Source organism: Geospiza fortis, unplaced genomic scaffold, assembly GCF_000277835.1.
Source record: "Geospiza fortis unplaced genomic scaffold, GeoFor_1.0 scaffold1, whole genome shotgun sequence".
NCBI lineage: Eukaryota > Metazoa > Chordata > Aves > Passeriformes > Thraupidae > Geospiza > Geospiza fortis.
The window spans coordinates 5278540-5289641 of record NW_005054320.1 but is presented as its reverse complement, the minus strand read 5'-3'; the positions used below and the strand labels follow the sequence as shown (position 1 = coordinate 5289641).

Here is an 11102-nt window from a genome sequence, read left to right as displayed (position 1 = left end):
GCAGGAATGGCTCAACCCAGAGGTATCTTGCTTTGCAACCCAGAGGTTATCTTCCTTTGTGATCATTTTGAATCGGAGAGAGATGTCTGTAGGCACCGTTACCAACAAGCAGAGCATCACTTCAAAACAAGCCCGGGCTCTGGTGTTTAAAGATGCGGGAACAGGACACAGCTCTCTCCATGCTGCTCCGGCTCTGTGCCTCAGCGTGGCACCGGCACTCTCAGCAAGTCACCAAGATCACCCATTCAGCCAAAGGGAGTTTGCCAAGGACCACACTAAAAGTAATTTTTGCGCTTCAAAACTGAAGTGTAACTGCCAACACATTTGTTGCCAGTTAATTGGAAAGCTCACACTCACCAACAAGACATCTCCGAAAGAAAGCAAAAAAGGTATTCTCACACATGTTAAAACACAGGAAGAAATCATTACAAAGACAGTAATGTGGGAAAATAAGACATTATCAAATTAAGCCCTAAATTCAGTGCTCGGCGCTGCCACAGATTCTGCGTGTGTTCCCGGAGGAGCAATTTACATTTTCCTGCGCTTTGTGCTAATATTAAACTTCTGCATCACACCCAAGTAATTTAAACACACACACTCATCCCACCATCCTCACTCTACAGCTGCCACACTCCCACTGATCAGTGAATGAAGCACAGATGCCAGCCCATTCAAGAGATTCTGAGAAAGAAGAACAAACCCAGACCTGTTCACTGAGTACCTTCATCAGTCAGTATTATGGCACATCACCATTCACTTGCTGCGTACCTTTAAGATGATAAATTTAGCTTTTGAAGCAAATTCCATCCTTAGGATTGTTTGGAGGGATCCAGCTAGAATGTCGTAAGGAAGCTTTACCTTTCAGGTGCCACTCCTTCGTATTTCCTCGGCTTACATTTGGTAAAAGCAACTCCACTAATGCACTCAGCTACTGATTTGTGATAAAGAGCCACTAGTTAACCAAGGAAACAATCTTCCTTTGATAGAGAAGTACAGACTGACCCACTGCCAGACACACATAGATGCTGACACAGAACAGATGAAAGCCCATTTATTTCTCCCTGCAAAGTTCTGATTTCTACTGTGAATTTGCTGCAGCCTATAAACAAAATTTCATAAAAGTAATAATGTGGCAGAAACACATATTCCCCCTTCTGACTGCATTCAAACATGATCAAGTTTTTCCATCTCTGCTTCCCAGGAAGATAAAACTCCATAGAGTTTCATCACAAAATACAATGTTTGGAAAATTAGGACCAACTCAAAACAGGAAGATAAAAATGAACAGAGTTGTTCTCTGTTAATACACTGTACTCATATCAAACAGCACTGGAACTTCCATCCCAGCAGTGTGAAATGTTTGGGAGCTCCACTGACCAACTTGCTCTATTAGGACAAAACACAATGCATCACAGCAGAGAATAATTTATTTTTATACATACACATTCTCCCTAGACCCCACTGACAGCATTATCATCAGGATGCCAGCGTTCCCCACCCAACATCCCTTCTATCCCCTCATTAAATAACCTTCCCCACCAATTCATTGGCACGTGCACTCAAAATCCAAACATAACAAACTTTTACATTGCAGCAAACAATGATTATTGTTCTGAAAATTAAAGCCCAGGTATTTGTTGCTGATGCAAATCCAGCAGATGCTCAATCCCACACATGAGACACCCCAGCCACACGGAGAAGTCTGTTTTCTGGAAGAGAAATGTAATAAACATCAGTTTCCTGAATTTCTACCAGCCCATTTCTGTCTCCTGTGTAGTCCATCCTAAGTGTGGCAGGTTAGGAAGACAGCTACAACTACAACTCTTCCAATTCTCTGTTACAGGGAAAAAAAAATTAGAAGCTGCAGACAAGTAAATTAAAAGGGCCACAATGATTTGCAAGAGCAAGGAAAAGGCTGAATCAGAGCCTCCTGGGCTGTGTTGCTCAACCTCTTCCCCCACATCAAGGGGAAGCCTCACCCTGGCCGGCGCAGGACAGCCAGCCCTGCCCCACACGGTGCTGCAAAGCCACAAGAACCTGTGTCTCGGGACTCTAGCTGGTCAGAGTGACCCCGAGATACGTTAGAAAGTCTCTTTTCCCAGCCCAGTGGTCGAAGAAGGAGTTGGAGCTCTTCATTTCTCGGTCTCAAGGTTGTTTATTTTATCTTATCTATAAAATTCTTTCTCCTGTCCAGCCGAGGTCCGTTCAGCAAGACAGTCAGAGGCACTCTGCCTGCTCCCAGGGCAGTGTTATCTTTTTATACTAAAAACTACATGTACAATATTTACAATTACTTTCCAATCGCTATGTTAGACAGTGAGCTTCTGCTCTAAACCAATCTAAAAGTGCCAACATCACAGCAGAAGATGGAGGCCAAGAAGAAGAAGAGGAAGGAGAAAGGCTGGACATGCCCAGATTCCTCCATCTTACCCCCCGAATCCCCATTCTAAAAACACCAAAAATCTATTTTTCACCCTGTGATAAATTCACTGTCATTCCACTTAAACTGTGGCTTGCAGATCTTCATCTAAGGTTGGTAATTTGCTCCACGGGTCATAATCAAAACCACAGGCGTTTTGGGCTCTGTGCCAGGGTCTCTGAGCCCCCGGCAGGGGTCTTGGCAGTCCAGGACAGCCAGAGGGATGTCCTGGGTCCTGACACCTGTGCCCACCCCGGCACAGCAGGGCTCTGGAGCAGCACCACGCCAGCAGGAGGGCAACCATGGGCACGGCAGCAAAGCAAGCCCTTGCAAGGAAATCTGCTGCCTCCCAAGAGCAATCCAGGCTCTTGGGGCTCCCCAAGCAGGGCAGACCCTCCGCTGCCCTGCGAGCAAGGTGGAGCGGCCGCAGGAAGCCGCCTCTCCACCCACACGGCAGCTCCAGCGGGAATGGGAGCTGGCAGCCTTCCTGGAGGCCTTGTCTGGAGAGGCGGCTTCCTTGCCCGCTGCCTCGGGAGGAGTTCAGCACCATGTCGGTCACTGCATTCATTCACCCCGCGTTTCAGCCAGCCGCGCCGGGGCTTCCCTTTTGTTCAGCACTTGGAAAGAATGGGGAGGGGCAGGAAGAGGACAAACAGAAAGTTTCGATATTTAATCACCCGTATGAAAGAGGTCAGACTGAGGATTGTTCGCACGTCCCATCGAGAGGGTCTGGCAGCCCAGCATATTTCAGGCATTGTAGCAAACTACCAGAACGCAGGAAAAGCATATCACAGAAACACAGAAATCATCACAGAAAGGCTTGGGTTGGAAGGGACCTTCAAGATCATCTAGTTCTAACCCCACCCCCGCCATGGGCAGAGTACAAAATTCAGGACACAAAAAGCATTTCCATGGAACCGTTACGATTCAAAACTTATGGCACAAGAGGAAAACCTCTTGCACGACCCAGCAGCCGACTGGAAACGGAGTTTTCCTGGCAGGCAGCGTCAGTGAGGCTCTGGGCTTTGGTGCTCTGCGTTTTGTGCAGTTGGAGGGTGGCTTGTATCTCATGATTAGTTTCACTGCCCTGGAGAAGGCCATGTCACAGCATGCTGCCAGGAGGGAAAGCAAACAAGCAGGCCCAGCAGAAAAGCACACGGTACCCCAGCGGCGTTTGGCAGCAGAGAAATGCAGAGCCCTTTACTAACAGTAATGAACTAACTTTTACAGGGCATCCGAGGAAGTGGAGGAGGGGACTGTGCGACACAAAGGTAGCAACTACTTTTTTCTCTCAAAGCAGTTTTGCCTGAGTACTTGCTGCTACAAAAGATTTGAATATTTGTAGTTTTGCCATACACTGCACATCAGAGGCCACTTAGTGTTTGCCTTCTGTGACACAACTACACCAACACTGAAATTGGCTCTTCTTAGTAGATTTCTAGGAAAACAGTCCAATACTATACTGAAGCAAAGCACAAGGAAAGAAGCCTGTTTATATCATCAAAATACTGGCTTTGGACACTGGTGGTTTCTAGGAAAAGGGGTTTGAGTTTTATGAAGTGGTGGGAAGGAGTTGGTGAAAATAAAAAATAAGGAGAGAAAAAAAGATTTAAAATTGAAGCCACACCTCTATGCACCTGTCACTCACATGGTTTTAGCAGTTTTGTGCTCTCCTGCTAAGCTAGAAATGCAGCCTTTCATGGTACTATACCAAACAACAGGAGACACTGAGAATCACTGAGGGCAGAGGAGTGCCCCACACTTTTGCAACAGATCTGTATACACATCCAGAAAGAGCTGAGCTGTTCTACCAGAACATTCTTGCTATGGATGCAGATCTTGCAGCATCAGGGTTTAGAGTGAGCCACACACACCTAAAACACACAGGGATAGTCAGAGGTTTGATGACTGCTGTGCTGATTGAGGGCTGAGGAAGCCTGGAGTTATTTAATCAAATGGCTCCCAGCCAGACTCCTCTCCTCCAAACAACATTTTTTTAACATTCCTCAAAATGGGCACAGTATCAAAACAAGCCAAGGTCTCTGGGCACATTAAACACTCGCCACAGCCAATTGGGAAGTTTGGCACTGCAAAGAAAAGCTGAGAAAAGATTCCACAACTCAGCCTTCCAAGGAGAGCCAGCTTTGCCTTACCAGATGCCTCCAGCCTACAACTGCATCGAGCTTGCCTACTGCAAGAGATACTGAGCTCTCCCGGGGCACTGCCCATCCACAGCACCTTGTACTCTCTAGCAGTGCTGTCAGCTCACACCAACAGGCTCAGAGCACTGCTCCGCCTTCCCTTGCAGTACAACCACATCTCCCTCCCAGAAAACTCCCTTTTTTTCCTTTCTCATACACTTTTGCCAGAGCACAGAGCTAGGGCTCAAGTTCCTGACCCTTCACCCTCTTGGACTGTTCTCCCAGAGCAAAGTCAACAGAGTGAGAAATAAAACTGGAAATAGACAACTGAAGTCAAAATGCTTCCCACACCAACATCCCTGCAGAAGATTATTACAGAAGGGACTGCCACCATCCTCAATGCAGACTTGCCTCGCTGCTCTGCCTGTCCTAGCTACAGATGAGGCCAGCACAGGCTGCCCAGACAGGTGACCCTGGGCAGCACTGCCACACCAGGGACCATGAGCTGGCAAGATGCAAGGGATTTGGTACTCTCTGTCCTTCCCAAGCAACACCTTGGAGCAGGGGTCCCAAGAAAACCATGGTCACGCAGAAGCACTTTGCAGTGCTGGCAGAAGCACAAATGCCTTGGCTACGGTTTTGTCCCCTCCAGTAAACAGAGCCCGAGTCAGATCTCAGCAGAGATGCCAAGACAAGGAACTGCTCCAGCAGCTGTGGCCAAACAAGCAGAGCAGAAAAATGCCTTTTGATCGTCATAACTACGAGAGCATTTCAGTTTGGTACAGTCAAGAGAACAGGACTGCAGCTCCTAGGAAAAGGAAAACCACATTTTCTTGTCAGACAACCACAACTGAGATCTCCACTTGGCTAAGGCAGACAAGCACAATCCTCGCCCTCCCTGGAACAGGCACTGGGCAACCAGGACACAGCAGGTTTGTTTTAGATACCCAACTTCTGGCATTTGTTGAGGCAGAGAAAAGAATTTGCAAGGTCAAACCTTTATCAGGGAAGAGAAGAAAACCTCATCAGAGTAGCAGGTTGTCAGCCTGCTGCCCCCAAGGATGCGAACATCCATCTGTTAATGGTGTCATTTATATGGAACCCAAACACACACAAGGTTTGCCCCAGTCTTGCAGAGACCCAGCTCCATCTTTTCCCTCCCCTCACAGCCTTTTTTAACTACACGGAAGGAAAAGGACAGGAATTTAAAGTGTGTCCCCATCTATATCCAACGCTGGACATCTGAACAACACATGGCTGCTGTAAATTTAAGGAAAGCACCAGCTGAGTTTCTAACAACAGATCTCCCCTTTTCTGCCCTGTGCAGTCCAAGACACATTGCTCTCCAACAGACATTTTAAGTTTCATCTTTTGCAAGACAAAAATCAGAATCAACACACCAGCTGAGCAATACTATAGTTCACTGCTGATGTAGAAGGAATTTCAACATAGAAATTTTATGAATGAGAGAGAGAGGAGTAGAATTAATTTTCAGGTTGGGTTTTAGGTTTGTTTTCCTCAAACCTCAAAAGCAGCCTAGTCAAAACCTTCCAGTACAGGTGAAAAAGATCCCTGCAAGTCTACTACTAGCTTCACAGTCACATTTGAATGTTTTTGTTTTGAAGGGACGCTGTGAGTATTTTTAAAAACCAGGATTTTACAGGAGGGTATGATCAAACTTGGGGGCTGGGGGGAAATAACTCCTTTACCTCATACAAACCAAACAAGCTACTTACTTAAGCCTTCCTGAGGAATCCTATAAAGGCACTCCCAGGCCAGCACTAAAAAGATGCTGCTACAGAAGTACAGAGCACGAAGTTTTAGCCAGCAGCTATAAAACCCCAGTAAACCCAATGGCATGCTCCCACTGCAGTTCTCCTTCTGAGAAACTTCCAAGCCTTTTACCTCAGGAAGTTAACTGGTCTTCAGGGTACCAGCGCACAGCCTGAATGTTTTCCCCAGTCACCTTTATTGGTAGAACCTCAAAACTTGATGAATGCTTTCCCAACAGCTGCACTGCCCTTCCTTCCACTTCCAACAGCTGAAGGCGGCAGCAAGTATAAAAGCCAAGGAAAAATCCCTGAACATGACTGGTAATATATAGTGAGTAGGAGGAAGAGGAGGAGAGCACAGTCCTCTCACTCAAGGAGTGGTCCAAAAGGTCCAATAATATGATTTGCCAGGAAAGAACAATCACTGTGTTGAGGTCAGATGCTGTGACAGCACCACGCTTCTCTTTCTCAGTAACACCGTGAACATCTCGTTTCACGGTATGCAGCTCCAAGGGACACAAAGATCATAAAGACACTTGTTACCTCCAACACCATATTCAACAGACAGAAAATGAAACAAGCTGTAAAAGTCTAACCTGAGTTTTAGAAACAACAGAGGTTCTGGAGCACCAGAAGAGCTTCCTATGCAAGGCAGAAGACTCTCTTTGGAAAAAACCAAGATTTAATCCCTTGCTAAGACTAAGCCTCCTGCCAGGTTCCCTGTATACAATTCTAGGAGGCTTTATTGCAGCAGGTCAGCCTTGGTAAGTGGAAAGGTTGCCTTCCAGTTCCGCACAGAATGGCAAAGGGAGTTTAACATGTGGGAAAACCACATGGCCCCAGTTGCCTCAGCTCATCCATGGGGATGGGTGAGTGTACAACAAGAGCAGCTTCAGGAGCTGCATCTGAAAGAGCAGCTTGTGAAAGCCTGAAGACGTAGTGCAACAAACTTCTCCCTCAGAAAGCTGAGGGACCCAGATGCCCGGAGAGCAGGCTCCAAAGCAAACTGCTCACATCCTCTTATGCCAAGACCACCTCTCCAAGGGGAGCAGCATGTGTGGGGAGGTGTTGTCAAGCACTTACTCACCATGCAGATACCTAGCAGAACCACCAAACCCAAATAGCTCATGGATTAGCCAGGGCACAACAGCAGCTTTCAGGCACTCACAGCTTGGGCTGCATTTCAGCCAGCTCCTCAGACACCAATAACTACATGCAGATGCCCCAACAGCTCTCAAACTAGACACCCACTTCCCTTTGATGCCATGCAACACCTTCAAACAGGTGAAGGCACCACCTTCTCACCAAACAGAAAGAGAACACTTGCCACCAGCATCTCATTGCTCCAGGGTCTGCTGCAACACAGACAAGAAACATGAGAGGCAAAGGAGCTGCCTGTGCCCTGCCATGTATCTGCTATGTCCCAGACACCTGCAGTGAACCAAAACAACACCCGGCCAGACATCCACACCTCAAGCCCCACCCAGCACCCTCAGGAGCCACTAGTAGTTTAACTGGACCTGGAGAGCAGCAGCTACTGGATCCAGGAGTTAGAGCTTGGAAAGGGGTTTTCCAAGGGTGCTGCTAGCACACCAAACATTTGTCTCCATGATATGGTTTTGCCAGGTGGTGGGGGTATCCTCCAGGGAGCTAATGAGAGTACTATCTTGCTTATTCATGAGAAAAAAAACCACAAGCAAACCACCAGCTATTGTCTGCTCACACTAAAGCAAAGCCAAAACTGTGAAAGGCTTTCTTCATCTATTGAGCAAATGGGCAGCTTGGGAAGGAAAGCAGTGAGAGAAGAACACAAAGGGGACAACATAAGTGAAAAGGTGATGGGAAGAAACTGCTGCTAAGCTTTCCCCACAAACCTGCACAGCATGGTAGACACAGGCACCCCAGAAATACATAGGTGTTGACAAAGAAGGGACAAATTGGCTTCCCCAGGCACTGTGGGTGTTGCATCCAGGTGCCAGGAGTCCAAAGGGATCCACTTGTCCACATCCAATTCAACACAGACTCATGACCAATTTGAGAGAGTCAGGACACTGCTAAAGCCAGTCTTACAGTTAACATTTGCACAGCTGAGCAGATTATTGAGGCCAACGAGTCCTGTGGAAAGAGACCTGCATGACCCGAGATAATAATTTACAAAGTCCAGTCTCACAGCTGGAGATGTGACTATAAACCAAATCCACAGAAGTAAGTGCCATCCATTTGTGCACCATGTCCAGCTCTGAATCTTCAAGGACATGACCTGAGGTGCTCCAGACTAATCCCTCATGCCTGGCCCAAGGCTGGTCTCCTGTAGGTCAGATGGACTGGGGAGGAGAAGCAAGGACTTGGAGGCTCTCCTTTCCCCAAGGCTCCGCAGAGGAGCAAACTTGCAGACAGAGCTGTGCCCCACCAAGGAGGGCTCCCACAGACTGCAGGAATCTATGGGGCCTGATGGGATTCATGCAATACTCCTCAAAGAGGGGGCTGATGCCATTGCAAAGCCTCTCTTGAGGATTTTTGAGCAGTCACTGTCCTGATTTTCAAGAAAGTCAAGAAGGAAGATCCCAAATATTACACGTCTGCTAGTGTCACTTCAGTGCCTGGTAAAGGGATGGAGAAGATTATTCCAGGAGGTATTGAAAAAAAACCTGAAAGTGTGATGACAACACAGTCACCACTCACAGCCAGCACAGCTTCATGAGAGGAGAGTCCTGCTTATCAAACTTCATTTCCTTTCATGACAAGGTAGCCCAGCTAGTTGATCAAGGGAAGCCAGTTGGTGTCATCTTCTTGGATTTCAGTAAAGCTTTTGAGATTGTCTCTCACAGGATCTCACTGGACAAGATGTCCAGCATTCAGCTGGATAAACACATCATGGGATGGGTGAGCAACTGGGTCAGGCACAAAGGGTTACGGTCAATGGGGTGACACCAGACTGGAGACCTGTCACTAGTGGGGTTCCACAGGGCTCCATCCTCGGTCCCATGCTCTTCAGCATCTTCATAAATGCCCTGGACATTTATGAAAGGGATACTAATCAATTCTGCAGATGATACAAAACTGGGAGGAACAGCTGATGCCCTTGAAGGCAGGCAGGCCCTGCAGAGAGACCTGGGCAAATTACAGGGCTGGGCAATTACCAGCCATGTGAAGTTCCACAAGGGAAAGTGACAGATTCTGCCAGTGGGATTGGGCAATTCTGGATGTACAGACAGACTGGGGAATGAGGTGCTGGACAGCAGTGCCACAGAAAGGGACCTGGAGGTCCTGGTCAATGACATTTTGAATGTCAGTCTGCAGCCATGAGAGAATTCTATCCTGCATCTTTCCTTCAGCTCCACTAAACGCTTCCTCTGCCACCACAAGCCTTTGCAACCATTAAACACCACAAGGGTAGTTAAGAAGACTGCAGAAATTAGGCTGAGCAAAATAATCCAATCAGAAAAATACACACACAAACTGCAAAGCTATATGGACAATAGAGATATCAATTACCAGTTCTCCAATTCCACCAGTGCATTGCTGTGCAACTAGACAATATTTCTTTGGGAGGGGTGAGGAAGGATCAAGCTGTTGACAGGATTTTTTTGTGCAGCAGCATTAGCTTAAGAAGTGATGCAGAACTATGATCAAACATTTATGCAATTGAGGGATGTACTGAGTATTTCTGAGGGAGGTGTAACCTCTTTCAAAAGTTTCTACACACTTGAGATTGTATTTAGAATTTAGGGAGTTTCACACAAGTCAGGGGGACAGAACAATACCAAGGTGTTCTTTACCTTCTGAACACAGGAGCAAGGTCACGAGATCACCCTGCATGCAAGGGTGGGCTAAGACAGGCACTTAGTGCAGACACAAGGGATGAAATACCAGACACCCCCAAGCCCTGAACTACAGGGCACCCATCCATCAGCTTCCAGCTCAAGCCTGTGTCCTGCTCAAGCACCCAGGAACCCTGCAGAAGTTGGGAACATATGGGACCTGGGTTACCATTTCCAGTTCCTGGTACATCCACAACAGTGATGCATTTCCTCTTCCCAGCACACACATGCCATGTCTCTGATTAGTTTGAGCTTCAAATGAAAAAAGTATATGCAGGAACTGGCAGGTATGGCAAGAAGTTTGTAAGAGTCTGCATTTAAACAAGATAATTTAAAGCCTGTTCATGCTTCAAATAAGGCCAGTCTTTAGCCAAGGAATTCTGCAAGCTACATGAATGGTGATGAAGTAACTAAGGGTGGGGCTTTTTGTTAGTAGCTTTTTGAGGGTGGGAGAAGGGGTTAGTTGCTGATTTAGGGTTTCTTTTAAGTCAAACTAAGAAGTACAGCTTTAACTCAAAGGAAATAACAAAGTGTTCAAAGCTTCTACTGGCAGTGAAACTCCAGTGCTGTAATAGGACTTTACATTTAGATGCTGCAGCCATGAAACATCAGCATTCAGCTCTTGATCCTACAGCTGCCTGGTCAGATGCTCTCTCAGGAAAGAGGACATCTCTTCTTTGATTCCCAGGTGGGGATGGGATTAACATGGCAGGACTTTGAATGAGGTTGTCTTTTGAGTCAATAGAGCAGCTTTAACTTGTTCTAGGGCTCCTCTAAAACACCTGGGCATGTTGCTCTCCTGCAAGCCACAAAGACAGGCCTGAAGAGGCAGCATCCATGTTAGCCACTAGCAGACCTTTGCACACAGAGAGGTATCAGCTCTCAAACCACAGCCCAGTCTGCCCTGCACAGCATCCCTCCACCACACAGCATCCATCACAAAGATCCA

The 11102-nt window shown here is 47.1% G+C and overlaps 1 protein-coding gene across 1 annotated transcript in view; it reads right to left on the bottom strand.

Moving 5' to 3' along the window:
• VANGL1 (VANGL planar cell polarity protein 1) overlaps nucleotides 1-11102 on the bottom strand; it is a 39164-nt gene that overhangs the window by 13946 nt on the left and 14116 nt on the right. The window lies entirely within an intron of this gene.